This window comes from Hyla sarda, chromosome 2, assembly GCF_029499605.1.
Source record: "Hyla sarda isolate aHylSar1 chromosome 2, aHylSar1.hap1, whole genome shotgun sequence".
Taxonomy (NCBI): Eukaryota; Metazoa; Chordata; class Amphibia; order Anura; family Hylidae; genus Hyla; species Hyla sarda.
In genome coordinates, this window is record NC_079190.1 from 370783818 (window position 1) to 370797009 (window position 13192).

General features: G+C 41.8%; 1 protein-coding gene across 2 annotated transcripts in view; it reads left to right on the top strand.

The window, feature by feature from the left end:
* Positions 1 to 2859: 2859 nt before the first annotated feature.
* LOC130357970 (myeloperoxidase-like) overlaps positions 2860 to 13192 on the top strand; it is a 106175-nt gene continuing 95842 nt past the window's right edge. The window contains exons 1-2 of one of the 2 annotated variants that reach the window (XM_056560762.1): positions 2860 to 2924; positions 5888 to 6140. The gene's annotated coding sequence lies outside the window, so the exon portion shown is untranslated. Of the gene's footprint in view, positions 2925 to 3032; positions 3064 to 5887; positions 6141 to 13192 lie in introns of those variants that run through there. The other variant, XM_056560763.1, reaches the window with a different exon arrangement.

A 13192-nucleotide genomic window follows, 5' to 3' on the forward strand; every position in this document is an offset into this window, starting at 1 on the left:
TGCTGCTGCCAACTCCAGGCTGTGCCATTCAGACACTATATAGTCTCCTAATGCTTCAGCCAACTCCAGGCTATGCCATTCAGCCAATATATGGTTTACTGATGCTGCTGGGTGCTGGGCCTTTGGTCTGGCCCTAAACATTTTGTTATGGTAGCACTAGCTTCCCTAAATTTAATGTCAGCATTAATCTTTTATTCTTAGGGATTGTGAAGCCCTAGTGTCTACTCATGCTGCTGCCAACTCCTGGCTGTGCCATTCAGACACTATATGGTCTCATCATGCTTCAGCCAACTCCAGGCTGTGTCATTCAGGCAATATATAGTTTATTGATGCTGCTGGGCCTTGGTCTGGCCTAAACATTTTGTTATGGTAGCACTAGCTACCCAAAATCTTCAATTTATATTTCAGAATTCATCTTTTAATCTTAGGGATTGTGAAGCCCTAGTGTCTACTCATGCTGCTGCCAACTCCAGGCTGTGCCATTCAGACACTATAGGGTCTCCTCTTGCTTCAGCCAACTCCAGGCTGTGTCCTTCAGCCAATAAATGGTCTCCTCATGCTGCCAACACCTCCACGCTGTGTCATTCAGCCACTATTTGGTCTCCTCAAGCTGCATCATTCATCCACTATATGGTCTCCTCATGCTTCAGCCACATCCAAGCTGTGTCATTCAGCCACTATATGGTCTCCTCATGCTGCCAGCACCTCCACTCTGTGTCATTTAGCCACTGTATGGTCTCCTCATGCTGCCAACACCTCCATGCTATGTCATTCAGTCACTACATGGTCTCCTGACACTGATGCCACCTCCAGGCTCTGTCATTGTGCCACTCGGCGACAGTGATTCTAAAAGCGATGCCTGTAATCTGCATGTCATTTTGAATAACAGTATTATTTCTCTACCCCAGCACACTCCATATGCATTTTAGAACAAAGGAAAGTGTTCTACACCCCTATTGAGGCTCTCTGTAGTCCAGAAATAGCCGTTTTTAATATAGATTTGCAGCAAATAAATTCGGATTGAAACAATTTTATTTCGAAAAATTTGGCGAATTGGCTGAATCAAATTTTTCAAAAGTTCGCTCATCTCTAGCTGCTATCATATTCATACCCATATCCTGGGGAGACATATACAGTGTCTGCTGTAGTGTGGCTCAGTATGAGCCTTTTTAAGTGTTTTTATTCTTGTATGTCTTTTTTCTGATTTTATACTTCACTTTATTTCAATAAAGTTAATTATTATTATTGCTTATTAAATAGTTTTCTTCTTGGTTGTGCATCTGCAATAGCATTGGTCTTTGTTTTGAGTTACTATGGTTGCCATTTCAATGCTGTGTAGCACCCCTCATCTTACATATGTTGTAGTGGAGCCCCCCATTTTTCTTTGTGCCACAGAATAAAGAAAACATGTCTTTTTTACTTTAAAGTGTACAGCGTGAAAAGGAAAACCTCCAAAATTAGCAAAATTGTGGTTTTCATTTACATTTCCTCACACAAATAATAATTTTTTGGGTTCGCTGTACATTTTATGGTAATATGAGAGGTGTCATTACAAAGTACAAATGGTTGCGCAAAAAACAAACCCTCATATGGGTCTGTAGACGAAAATATAAAAGAGTTATGAATTTTAAAAGGCGAAGAGGGAAAAAGAAAATTGTACTCGTCCTCAAAAATTTCGATTTTGAAAATGTTGTGAAAAATTGGAAAATTGCTGCTATATTTTGAAGCCCTCTGAGTATGGGTACTATGTGCTAAAGCTATAGCTCTAGTTTGTCACATCCCCCACTATGCTTATCATCCATTCAATTCCCCCACAGCAGTATTTTCTAACCAGAGTGTCTCCAGCTGTTGCAAAAATACAAATCCCAGCCATGGACAGCCATGCTGAGAGTTGTAGTTATGCAACAGCTGGAGGCACCCTGAGTAACAGTGTTTACACTACCTAACCAGCGTGAGGTCAACTCATGGGTGGCTGGATCCTAGAAAGAGATGGGGAAGCTCTTCATTTGAACACTTCCAATACTGAGTGGCAGATGGATGTCTGAGGTCAGGGGTGGAGCTATCAAAGGTCGATGGTGGAGCTACCGAAGGTCAGGGCTGGAGAATGTAAGATAGGGGCTAAGCAACCCAGCTGAGGACGGTCGCAGTGCAGCACTCAATGCAGTCCTCCTGGCTCTAACTGGCTCAACACTAGGTGCGGTCAGCAGGATGGCCTATGCCAGCCCACAGGGTGGGCAGCCTACCAGGAATTTTCCAGGTATCCAGGTAGGCCAGTCCAACCATGAACAGCGTCAGGGTTCATACTTGAGAGAGGATACTGACCCGTTCCCCGTTGTAGCTAGTCTTGGTAAATGAGAACTTTTATAATTACTTGCTGAAGCTGGGAATGAGGGTCAGAACGTTTAGGACCAATTCGGTGAGAACTTTTTATGATCATGGTATAAGACAGCTTCAAAATCTGCAGCTCTCTGGGCAGCCAATCAGAAGTGAAGTCTACAGGATCTTTCGCAGATTGAGTGATGCCCACTTGACGAAGGGATTTTCCAAATCATCTAGCTTTTTCCAGAGCCTTTCCCAGTTAAAGCTTGTCCTCTAGACGGGAAGAGTTAGATTAAACAGAGTCCTCCAAATCAGAAATCTGTGGTCTTCTTGCTTGGTGAAACAAATTAAAGAGTGTGGGAAGCACAAAATAGACATATAGTTGGCCTAGCACCTCTACCTCTAACCAGAAAAAAGCAGGAGATCTTGAATATGGCCACTAGGTGGCAGTGATGTAGTATAGATGAAAGGCACACAGTCCAACAATATGCAAAACACAAACACCTCCTTTGGATTTAGTAAATTAACTCTTTCTGCACTGGGCAGTGCACTATAGATGACTACTAGACAGAACTTTGCCAACTATAGGTCGTTGACGCACCAAGGTACAGAGAGGGGAGCTGAGGAGAACTGTATGAAGAGTATTAGTGCAGACAGGCCTCCGGAGTGTTGCTGAGGATTCCTGGTGGTGACTGGGAGCAGCCTGAAGGTCATAGCTGAAAATGTAGTCCCCAGCTTCTGCAGGTGTTGTAGGCCTGAGAAAAAGGATTAATTTTGCAAATGAGGTGTTGATATGTTCCTCTGGTTCCCGACAGTCCAGCTATCTGTTTTTTAGCCAATTTTCATCAAAGAAACAAAGAAAGCTTTAACCCCTCTAGTACGAAGGGCACACAGGTACTCCCTTGTGTTCTGGTATTTAAAGCACAACTGTCATGACATTTTGGTGCAATGACCTGCACACAGCCTTTGTACTGTGTGCAGGTGGTGGGTATAACAATGTTTTTACCTGAAATTTGGCAGCTTTCATGACTGCAAAATCCGCTTTTATTCAAAGCCACTGATGGTCGGATAGGCGTGGCGCGAGGAACGCGATGCCCCGCCGCCACCATGCCCATCACCACGCCTACCCCGTATGTCCGCGCTGGGACCTCTGTGTGATTAACACACAGGTCCCAGCGCATGTGCCCTTCTGCTAATCAAACCTGCGCGCTGCTGTGTGTCACCCAGCAAGCGCTCGCTCCTGCCACCGTCTTCCTCCTCAGTGTGCCTGCGCAGTGCTAGGTGCAGAGAGCGTGCTTCCTCTCTGCACCTAGTATCGAGAACTAACCTGATTGCGCGCTGCTCTGCGCAGGCGCACTGAGGAGGAAACCGGTGGCACCCCGCGCAAATGCCCAGGGGGGTCATCAGACCCCCCATGTCAGCGATCGCTGCAAATCGCCGGTGAATTCACAGCAGCGATTTGCGGCAATTTCGGGTCATACGGATCTATGGTGACCTGGTGACCCAGAAAATAAGGGGGATTGGGGATGTCCAAGACACCCACGATCCCCCTGAAGTGCCACCCCTCCTATCCCTGCTATCTGTCATTAAGTAGCGACAACGAAAAATAGCAGATTGGGGGCGGGGGGGTTTACTTTCGGTTACCCTATTCTGCCCACCCACAATAGGCGGGACAGAACGGGGAAACCGACAGGGACCGGCGCCAAAGGTACACTTACCCATCAGCGGAGGCTGCGGGCGGCGATCGGCTGCGGTGATCGGCGGGCGGCGATGTTGTGCAGCTGGCTGCCTGGATCCTACGGAAGCCGGTGAGTTGCCTAGCAACATCTGGAGGGCTACAGTTTGAGACCACCATACAGTGGTCTCTAAACTGTAGCCCTCCAGATATTGCAAAACTACAACTCCCAGCATGCCCAAACAGCTATTTTGGGCATGCTCGGATTTGTAGTTTTGTAACAGCTGGAGGGCTACAGTTTGGAGATCACTGTGCAGTGATCTCTAAATGGTGGCCCTCTAGATCTTGCAAAACTTCAACTCCTAGCATGCCCACACAGCAGTTTGCTGTCTGGACATGCTGGGATTTGTAGTTTTGCAACATCTGGAGGGTCACAGTTTGGAGATCACTGTGCAGTAAGAACATACCCCATATGTGGATGTAAAGTGCTCTGCGGGCAAACTACTATGCTCAGAAGAGAAGGAGCGCCTTTGGGATTTTGAAGAGAAAATAAGTCCGGAATTGAAGGCCACATGTGTTTACAAAGCCCCCATAGTGCCAGAACAATGGACCCCCCACATGTGACCATTTTGGAAACTACACCCCTCATGTATTGTAATAAGGGGTACAGTGAGCATTTAAGCCCTAGAAGGTGTCTGACAGATTTTTGGAACAGTGGTCCGTGAAAATTAAAAATGTAATTTTTCATTTGCACAGCCCACTGTCCCAAACATCTGTCAAACGTCAGTGTGGTGTAAATACTCACTGCACCCCTTATTAAATTCTGTAAGGGGTGTAGTTTCCAAAATGGGGTCACATGTGGTGGGTCCATTGTTCTGGCAGCACGGGGGGCTTTGTAAATGCACATGACTCCTGACTTCCATTCCAAAAAATTTTCTTTCCAAAAGCTCAATGGTGCTCCTCCTCTTCTGAACATTGTAGTGCGGCACCAGAGCACTTGACGTCCACACATGGGGTATTTCCATACTTAGAAGAAATGGGGTTACAAATTTTAAAGGTCATTTTCTCCTATTACCCCTTTTAAAAATGCAAAATTTGGGGAAAAAACTGCATTTTGGTGAAAATTTTTTTTTTTCATTTACACATCCAACTTTAACAAAAAGTCGTCAAACACCTGTGGGGTGTTAAGGCTCACTGTACCCCTTGTTACGTTCCTTGAGGGGTGTAGTTTCCAAAATTGTATGCCATGTGCTTTTTTTTTTTTTTGCTGTTCTAGCACCATAGGGGCTTCTTAAATGTGACATGCCCCCAAAAACCATTTAATAAAAACTCACTCTCCAAAATCCCACTGTCGCTCCTTCCCTTCTGAGTCCTCTAGTACACCCGCCGAACACTTTACATACACATATGAGATATTTCCTTACCCAAGAGAAATTGAGTTACACATTTTAGGAAGATTTCTTTCCTTTTACCCCTTGCAAAAATTCAAAAAATTGGGTCTACAAATACATGCCAGTGTAAAAAATGAAGATTTTGAATTTTCTCCTTTAATTTGCTGCTATTCCTATGAAACACCTAAAGGGTTAACACACTTTCTGAATGTCATTTTGAATACTTTAAGGGGTGCAGTTTTTATAATGGGGTCATTTATGGGGTATTTCTAATATGAAGGCCCTTCAAATCCACTTCAAACTGAACTGGTCCCTGAAAAATTTCGATTTTGAAAATGTTGTGAAAAATTGGAAAATTGCTGCTATATTTTGAAGCCCTCTGATGTCTTCCAAAAGTAAAACCAAGTCAACTTTATGATGCCATAAATGTACAAATAGACATACAACTGGGAATTGCACTTAAAAAGTTCTTTTATCTCGATTTTTCATTCATGTACAAAAGACTTAAAGCGAGAATAACAGAACATAATCACCCGGTGCTCAATAAACTGCTCAGAGAGATCCACTCGGTGTCTTCAGAACTTCACATCCAAGACTTGCCGCTTGTTGGACAGCATGTTCCTGGCCATGTGGATGCTAATTCTGAGGGGTTGTGGAAGTGCTCGCCGTCATGCGAGCTGCTGAGCTGGATGTTTCAGAAGTCTCCTCCCTTTCTCAACATAGTTCCTGTGAACCCACCACCACCTATTATACAGGTACGTCTCTCGCGAGATTTCATTTCTACATACAAAGTGACATAAAACAGTTAAAACAATAGGTTCTAATCGGACAGTATTTATAAGAACACATTAAAATTACATATTTCATTGATCCCTTTCGGGGTTAAAGAATCGAGACAATGTATCCAGAAAACTTCTCTTTGATTTAATCTCTTTCTAACTTGTTCGCTATTGGTACCCTCTATCTCTTCCAGTATTAACCATTTCAACTCACTTATCTGATGTCCCTTCTCTACAAAGTGTCTAGCTAGACTTGTCTCCCCAAACTTCTCTTTACAATTATGTTCTCCGGATACATTGTCTCCACTCTCCATTTTCTTTTTGAACAGCCTTAAAGAACTTCTGTGTTCATTCAATCTAAGTTTCATTGCGCGAACTGTCTGCCCCACGTATGACATTCCACATGGGCATTTTAGCATATATATTACCTGTTTAGAGTCGCATGTATGGAAACCTTTCAATTTAATTTTATTGCCACGGGATGGATGTGTTACATTTTCTCCTCTAATTATGCTGTTGCTATTTTGGCATGACCTACATGGAAACGTCCCTATTTTTTGTGTTTTTAAAAAGGACTGTCTGGTTTCCTTCTTCTCTGTTATATCTGCTCTGATCAAGTGATTGGCTATAGATTTATTTTTTCTATATACGAATCTTGTTTTTTGTCTAACTAAACTACCATATTTTTCATCTGCCCTGAGTAAGTTCCAATACTTATTAACCACCCGTTTTATTAGTTTAGAGTGACCGTCATAAGTCGATAGGTATACAAAACTTCTATCTTTATTCTTCTTCTTCATTTCATGCTTCTTTCTCAATTCTTCTCTGGGAATTAGATCTACTTCTTCTGCTGTATTAATCAGTTCTTTTTCTTCATAACCCCTTTGGGCAAACTTTCTAATTAGCATCTCTTTATTTTTATTATATTCCTCTTCTGTACTACAGATTCTTTAGCTCATATCAATTGGCCTTTAAGTATTCCTCTGAATACCTGTGGAGCATGACCACAATTTTTATGTAATAAATTATTACGGTCACTCTTTTTTGAATAAAGGGTGGTTTCAAACATATTTCCTCCATAACGTACCTCGACGTCTTAATAATGAATAAGGTTTGGACTAAATTCACATGTAAACTCAATTAGCGGATGGCACTTATTTAGGTACTGTATATAGATCATTAGCTTCTCTGAGGTTCCCGTCCATAAAACGAAGCAATCATCAACATACCTCAGCCATTTCTTGACATGGGTCTATAATAAATGTCCTAGAATGAACTTTTCTTCAAACTTACTCATAAAAATATTAGCAAAACATGGTACAACAGGGGACCCCATCGAGGTCCCCTACCGCTGTAAAAAGAAATCCTGTCCAAACCGAAAATAATTTTTATACAAAATTAATTCCAGCAGATCCATTATAAACTGTATCTGAGCATTGCTCAGAGTCACATATTTTATAAATTCTTCTTTTATGCATAATATGCCTTCTTCTGTGGGAATATTAGTATACAGACTTTTGATGTCTAGGGTACAGAGTAGAATTTCCCCTTCTATGTCTATGTCATTAATATGATCCAAAAAATCATTAGTGTCCTGCAGACAATTCGGCAATTTCTTAACAACCTTCTGGAGATAAGTATCGATATATGCCGCTAAAGGGTAGAAGACAGAGTCGACCCCCCGAGACGATAGGTCGTCCCGGGGGTCGACTCATGTCTTTGTGTATTTTCGGTAACAAGTATAGAAGGGGAACACGGGGATGATCATTGACAAGTAACTCCTTTACCTCTTTAGTTATTATACCCTGTAAAAAAGCCTCTTCTATTACACCATCTACCTCTTTTTTAAACTCTTTAGTTGGAGCACTATGTAAACTTTCACAGTTACTACATCTAACTGAGAAAACGCTTCTGTCATGTACAGTTCTTTATCTTGAACTACCATTGCCCCTCCTTTATCCGCTTTCTTTATAATCACTGCGGTTTCCTTCTTTAATTCCTGCAATGCGTTTTTTTCCTCTCTAGATAAATTAGGTTTATTTCTATATTTCTCTTTGTTCCACTCCTCTGTTATTTCTTTAGTCACTACCCTTTGAAACGTTTCCAAAGTGTTGCAGTTTACAATCGGATCAAATGTACCTTTTTTTATTCAATTTACTCTTAAGTGTATCTACTACATTTTGTTCTCTATCTCTATCACTATTACCAAAGTACATTCTGAGCCGAAGCAATCTGCAAAACTTATGGAAATCAATCAATCATAAAATCTAAATTGCTAACATTCTCAGAGGGAACAAAACCAAGTCGAATGGCGAATGGTGCCGATTGCGCCGCAATTGTACACGTATAGAAGAATACGAGGTGGAATCCAAAAAATGATACAGTAGATTGAAAGAAAGAGGTTTTTCTAACAGCAACCTCCTTACAGCTAAGAGGAGAGCAGACAGTCTAAATAGACAACAACTCTTTGTGACCGATACTACCAAGAATAAGGATAAAATATTAGACAATGTTGTTCCATACTTCATCACTAAATATAGCAGACAATTTGGTAGCATCGGTCACATAATGAGGAAATACCATCCTATATTACACCAAGATCCGATTTTGGGGGGAATCCTATCACAGGGTTTCAAAATGGTATCTAAAAAAGGTCCCTCTTTGGATAATAAATTGTCCCCCAGTCTATTTTCTAACAAATCAAATTTGAATACTACGTGGCTTCACACTCCAGGTAACTGGAAGTGCGGTCATAAAACGTGTCTAACATGTAAATACATGCAAGTGTCTAGGGATTTCAGATCTTACAACGATAATAAAGCTTACACTATAAAAGAGTATATTAATTGTAATTCAAAGTATGTTGTCTATCTGGCCTCCTGTGACACATGCAGGTGTCAATATGTGGGTTGTACCACAACACCACTAAAAGTTAGAATCAGAAGACACGTATCAGACTGCACTAACAATCAGTTCAATGTTTCAGCCCTGATGAGGCATTTTAGGGAACAACATCAAGGTAATACTAATTCCCTTAGGGTGACAGGGATTGAGAGGTTGAATAGAGATCACAGATGTACCCTTTTGAATAGGGAATCATTTTGGATTTTTCTTTTGGGGACCAGACAACCAAATTGCTTAAATCTACATCAGGATCTCATCCTTACGTACTGAATCCTAGAGTTATATCCAATAAATCCAATAATTTTCTTTATGTAACAGATTTTTTTGTAATTTGTTTTATATATGAAAAACGATTTATTATGCAATATTTATTCCCCTATTTTTAGTGGTTTGTTGTTTCCCTTGTTTGGTTTGTCAAGAATGTAAGTCAGACCATAGTGTAAGAGCCTGTAATCCAGTTTTGGAATGTGGAGGTAATTCCATCATGTGTTCAAGAATCCATTCCGCATTTTACTTGAAACTAAAATCACATGACCAATGTGTGTGTTATAAAATGTTTAAAATTTTAATGTTTCTTATGCCATGGCTAACGCCCGAAACGCGTAGGCTGTTGTCCTGTATCCTGCATCCAGATTTTATGCCTTAATAAACCTAATAGCATCGGACACCGTGTGCTGGACTTTCCTGTTTGTATCAGTTACTGGGCGGGTGAGCTAACTGCCAGTCCGGGCACAGGTGTGATTGCTGGAGATTTGGAGCTGTCTGCACCTATCCTTCCTCTGTAGTATTCAGCTGCTAATAAGTACTGGAAAGATTGAGATAATTTACAAATCTGTTTAACTTTCTGGCACCAGGTGATTAAAAATAAAAAAAATAAAAAAAAGAAGTTTTCCACTGGAGTACTCCTTTAAATTTAAAAACCATACTTGTTTACATGTTTATCCAAATTATTACTTTTAAATTTAAATTTTACGGATGCAAATGCACGAGCAGGTGCCCCAATCCCATTCCACCACCACATGGTAGGGACACGCCCCCTTTCCCAAATCAGATTTTTAACCCTGTGAGCTAATGGAAAGATGTAAAATAAAGGACATTCACAATGAATCTACTAAACCGCCTTGTAGTAACACCCAAGGAATCACCTCAGAAAGAGCTTCCTGGAACTGAAATGTGGGTGAATTCCCACATATGACAGTCATTTCTGAAATTGCATCAAATTTATAGCCCGAGTTGCGCCTTTTTGTAAATTTGGTGCAGTGAGTTAAAAAGCCACCCATGAAAAAAGGAGTAAAAAATTAAAAAAAAAACACATACCACAGGCATTATTTGAAAATACCCCCCAATGTTTTTATAAAATGCTGGCTAAAACTTATAAATCAATGGCAACACAATACAAATGGGGTTGTTTTGCCTTATTTCTTTGGGACAAAGGAAAAGCATTATTGCTTAAACAATTAATCAATAACACAATTACTGAATTATCTAACAAAGTCAGACATGCAAACCATCCACTGAGACAATAGCAACTCTTGTCATATGCAGTAATATGATTTATGGAAGGTAGTAAAGTTTTTCTGGCATATTACCAGTACACAAATTTTAACTTTCCCTAATGTCCTTGGCAGCACAATATGTATGTAATCTGAGAAGCAATATTAGGGATGGATATTAGGGATGGGAAGACACAGCCGCACCAAGCACTGGTCTGCTGAATGCTGAATCCCTGTAAATGGCTGATTCCAGACCAGTAGTTGACAAAGTTGGAAAAAAAAGGCCTAAATTGCCTCTCTGCACATTTAATAAAATTAGGATTATGTTCTGGATGATATGAGGACCCCTAGAGGACATTTTTATTTTATATATTTTTTTGTTAATAAGCCATGATTTCTATAAAAAAGGAGTTTAAAAAAAATGTATGAAGTATATTAGAAAGGTCAATGTTTCGCCAAGATGTACAACATATCAGAAGTTTTTGATTCTAACAGTGTCCATTTCAGTAGTTATAGCCCTTTTAACAGAAAACATATTATAGAGCTTATTTTCCTCCTCATTCTGAGGATCCTGAGAGAAGGTATATAACTATGTAATCTAGGTGATAGGTATGAAGCATAGGGCGGTCTGGAATCCCTAAGTACGTTTATTTACCTGATCCTGTAGTTCTGTTGTAATGCAACCAATAGAAAAATCTTCTAAGACAGATATTTAGCACTTCCACAAGATGACAGAGACTAGGGATGAGCAAATCGGATCTGACGAATGCAAATTTGTAATGAATTTCAGGAAAAATTTGCCTTGAAACGGATCCGAATATAGACGCGATTCGATTGCACAAATCGCTTCATTAAACTCCATTTAGTGCGGTCCAGGCACCAGGGCATATAAATTGGTGGATCCACATGTGAGGACATGAGGCAAGGAACAAGGGTAGGTGAGATGCCCCTGAATCACATGCTGGATGCAGCCTGTCAGCAGCCAGCCACCGCTGTGATGTCACAGCCCTATATAATCGGCAGCCATCTTGCGACCAGGCAATGCAGCATTATATTTCAGAGAGATTGTTTAATGGCAGTAGGTACACAACTACAACTCCCAGCATGCCAAGACAGCAGTTTGCTGTTCATGCATGCTGGGAGTTGTAGTTTTGCAAGATCTGAAGGGCCATAATTTAGAGACCACTGCACAGTGATCTCCAAACTGTGGCCTTCCCGATGTTGCAAAACTACAAATCCCAGCATGCCCAGACAGCAAACTGTTGCCCGGCATGCTGGGAGTTGTAGTTTTGCAAGATCTAGAGGGCCACAGTTTAGAGACCCCTGTACATTGATCTCCAAACTGTACCCCTCTAAATCTTGCAAAACTACAAATCCCAGCATGCCCAAACTGCTGTCTGGGGATGCTGGGAGTTGTAGTTTTGCAACATCTAAGGGGGCTACAGTTTAGAGACCTCTGTATTGTGGTCTCCAAACTGTAGCCCTCCAGATGTTGCTAGTCAACTACTCACTGGATTCCGTAGTCTGTACCAGGGAGCCGCACCAGGGAGCCACACGTCATCGCCGCCCACTGCCGATGATCACAGGTAAGGGACCTCCACCGCCGCCACTGGTCACGCTACAGTTCCTCCGTTCTGCCCGGATTACCGTCGGTGGCCAGAACGGGCAAACCAAACTAGAACCCCTCCGCCCCCGATCTGCAATTGGTCTGTCGCTTCTGACCGACCAATAGCAGGAATAGGAGGGGTGGCATCGGAGACGCATATGACCCGGAATCGCCAAAAGTCGCCGGTCTGAATTGACCCCCAGGACCCCCCTCGGTGATGTCCCGGGATGCCTACTGAATGATTTCAGCAGGCATCCCAGTCCTGTCCCCAACCAGCTAGCGGCGGGGATCGGAATTCCCACGGGCGTACCCATCCTTAAGGACTCAGGATGCAGGGTGTATGCATACGCCCTGTGTCCTGAAGAGGTTAAGGACACAGCCAATTTTATTTTTGCATAAACACAGTTCATAGAAGAGAAGAAAATGAGGAGGCACTCACATACAGGTTCGTGGGAATCGGTTTTCTTTATTTTCGGTGCAGCATTGGACAGCAAACGTGGGACGCCAGAGCGAAGGACAGCGGACCGTGACAATTGTTTCACGCCCCTCTGAGCGTTTCTTCAGACAAGTCCACCTCCGTATCTTTGTGCAGGTAAGTACTCTCACCTTGCCTGACGTCACGGAGGGGAGGTAGCTATTACATACATAGACAAATTAAAAACAAGATACCGCAAGTGCGAACAAACTTCAATACATGGAATAAAACATGTTATTATAGAAAAACACTAAGGTCTAACCGGTCATTAAGCCCCAGATTACCTTGGGCGTTCATTTCTAAAATGATCTTGGCTTCTTGTTGCAGAAGGGCTTTTTGACGATCTATCCCCTCTCTGTGGTTAATCCTTTCTAAGCCTTAAAATGTTAAGCAGGTCGCATCACCCTGATGTTCTTCTAAAATATGGCTTATCAATCTGGGGCTTCCATGGCCAGTTATGATAGAGTTAAAGTGCTCCCTGAATCTGATGTTTAATGCTAGTTTAGTACAGCCCACATAAAATCTTTTGCATGGACATAAAATAGCATAG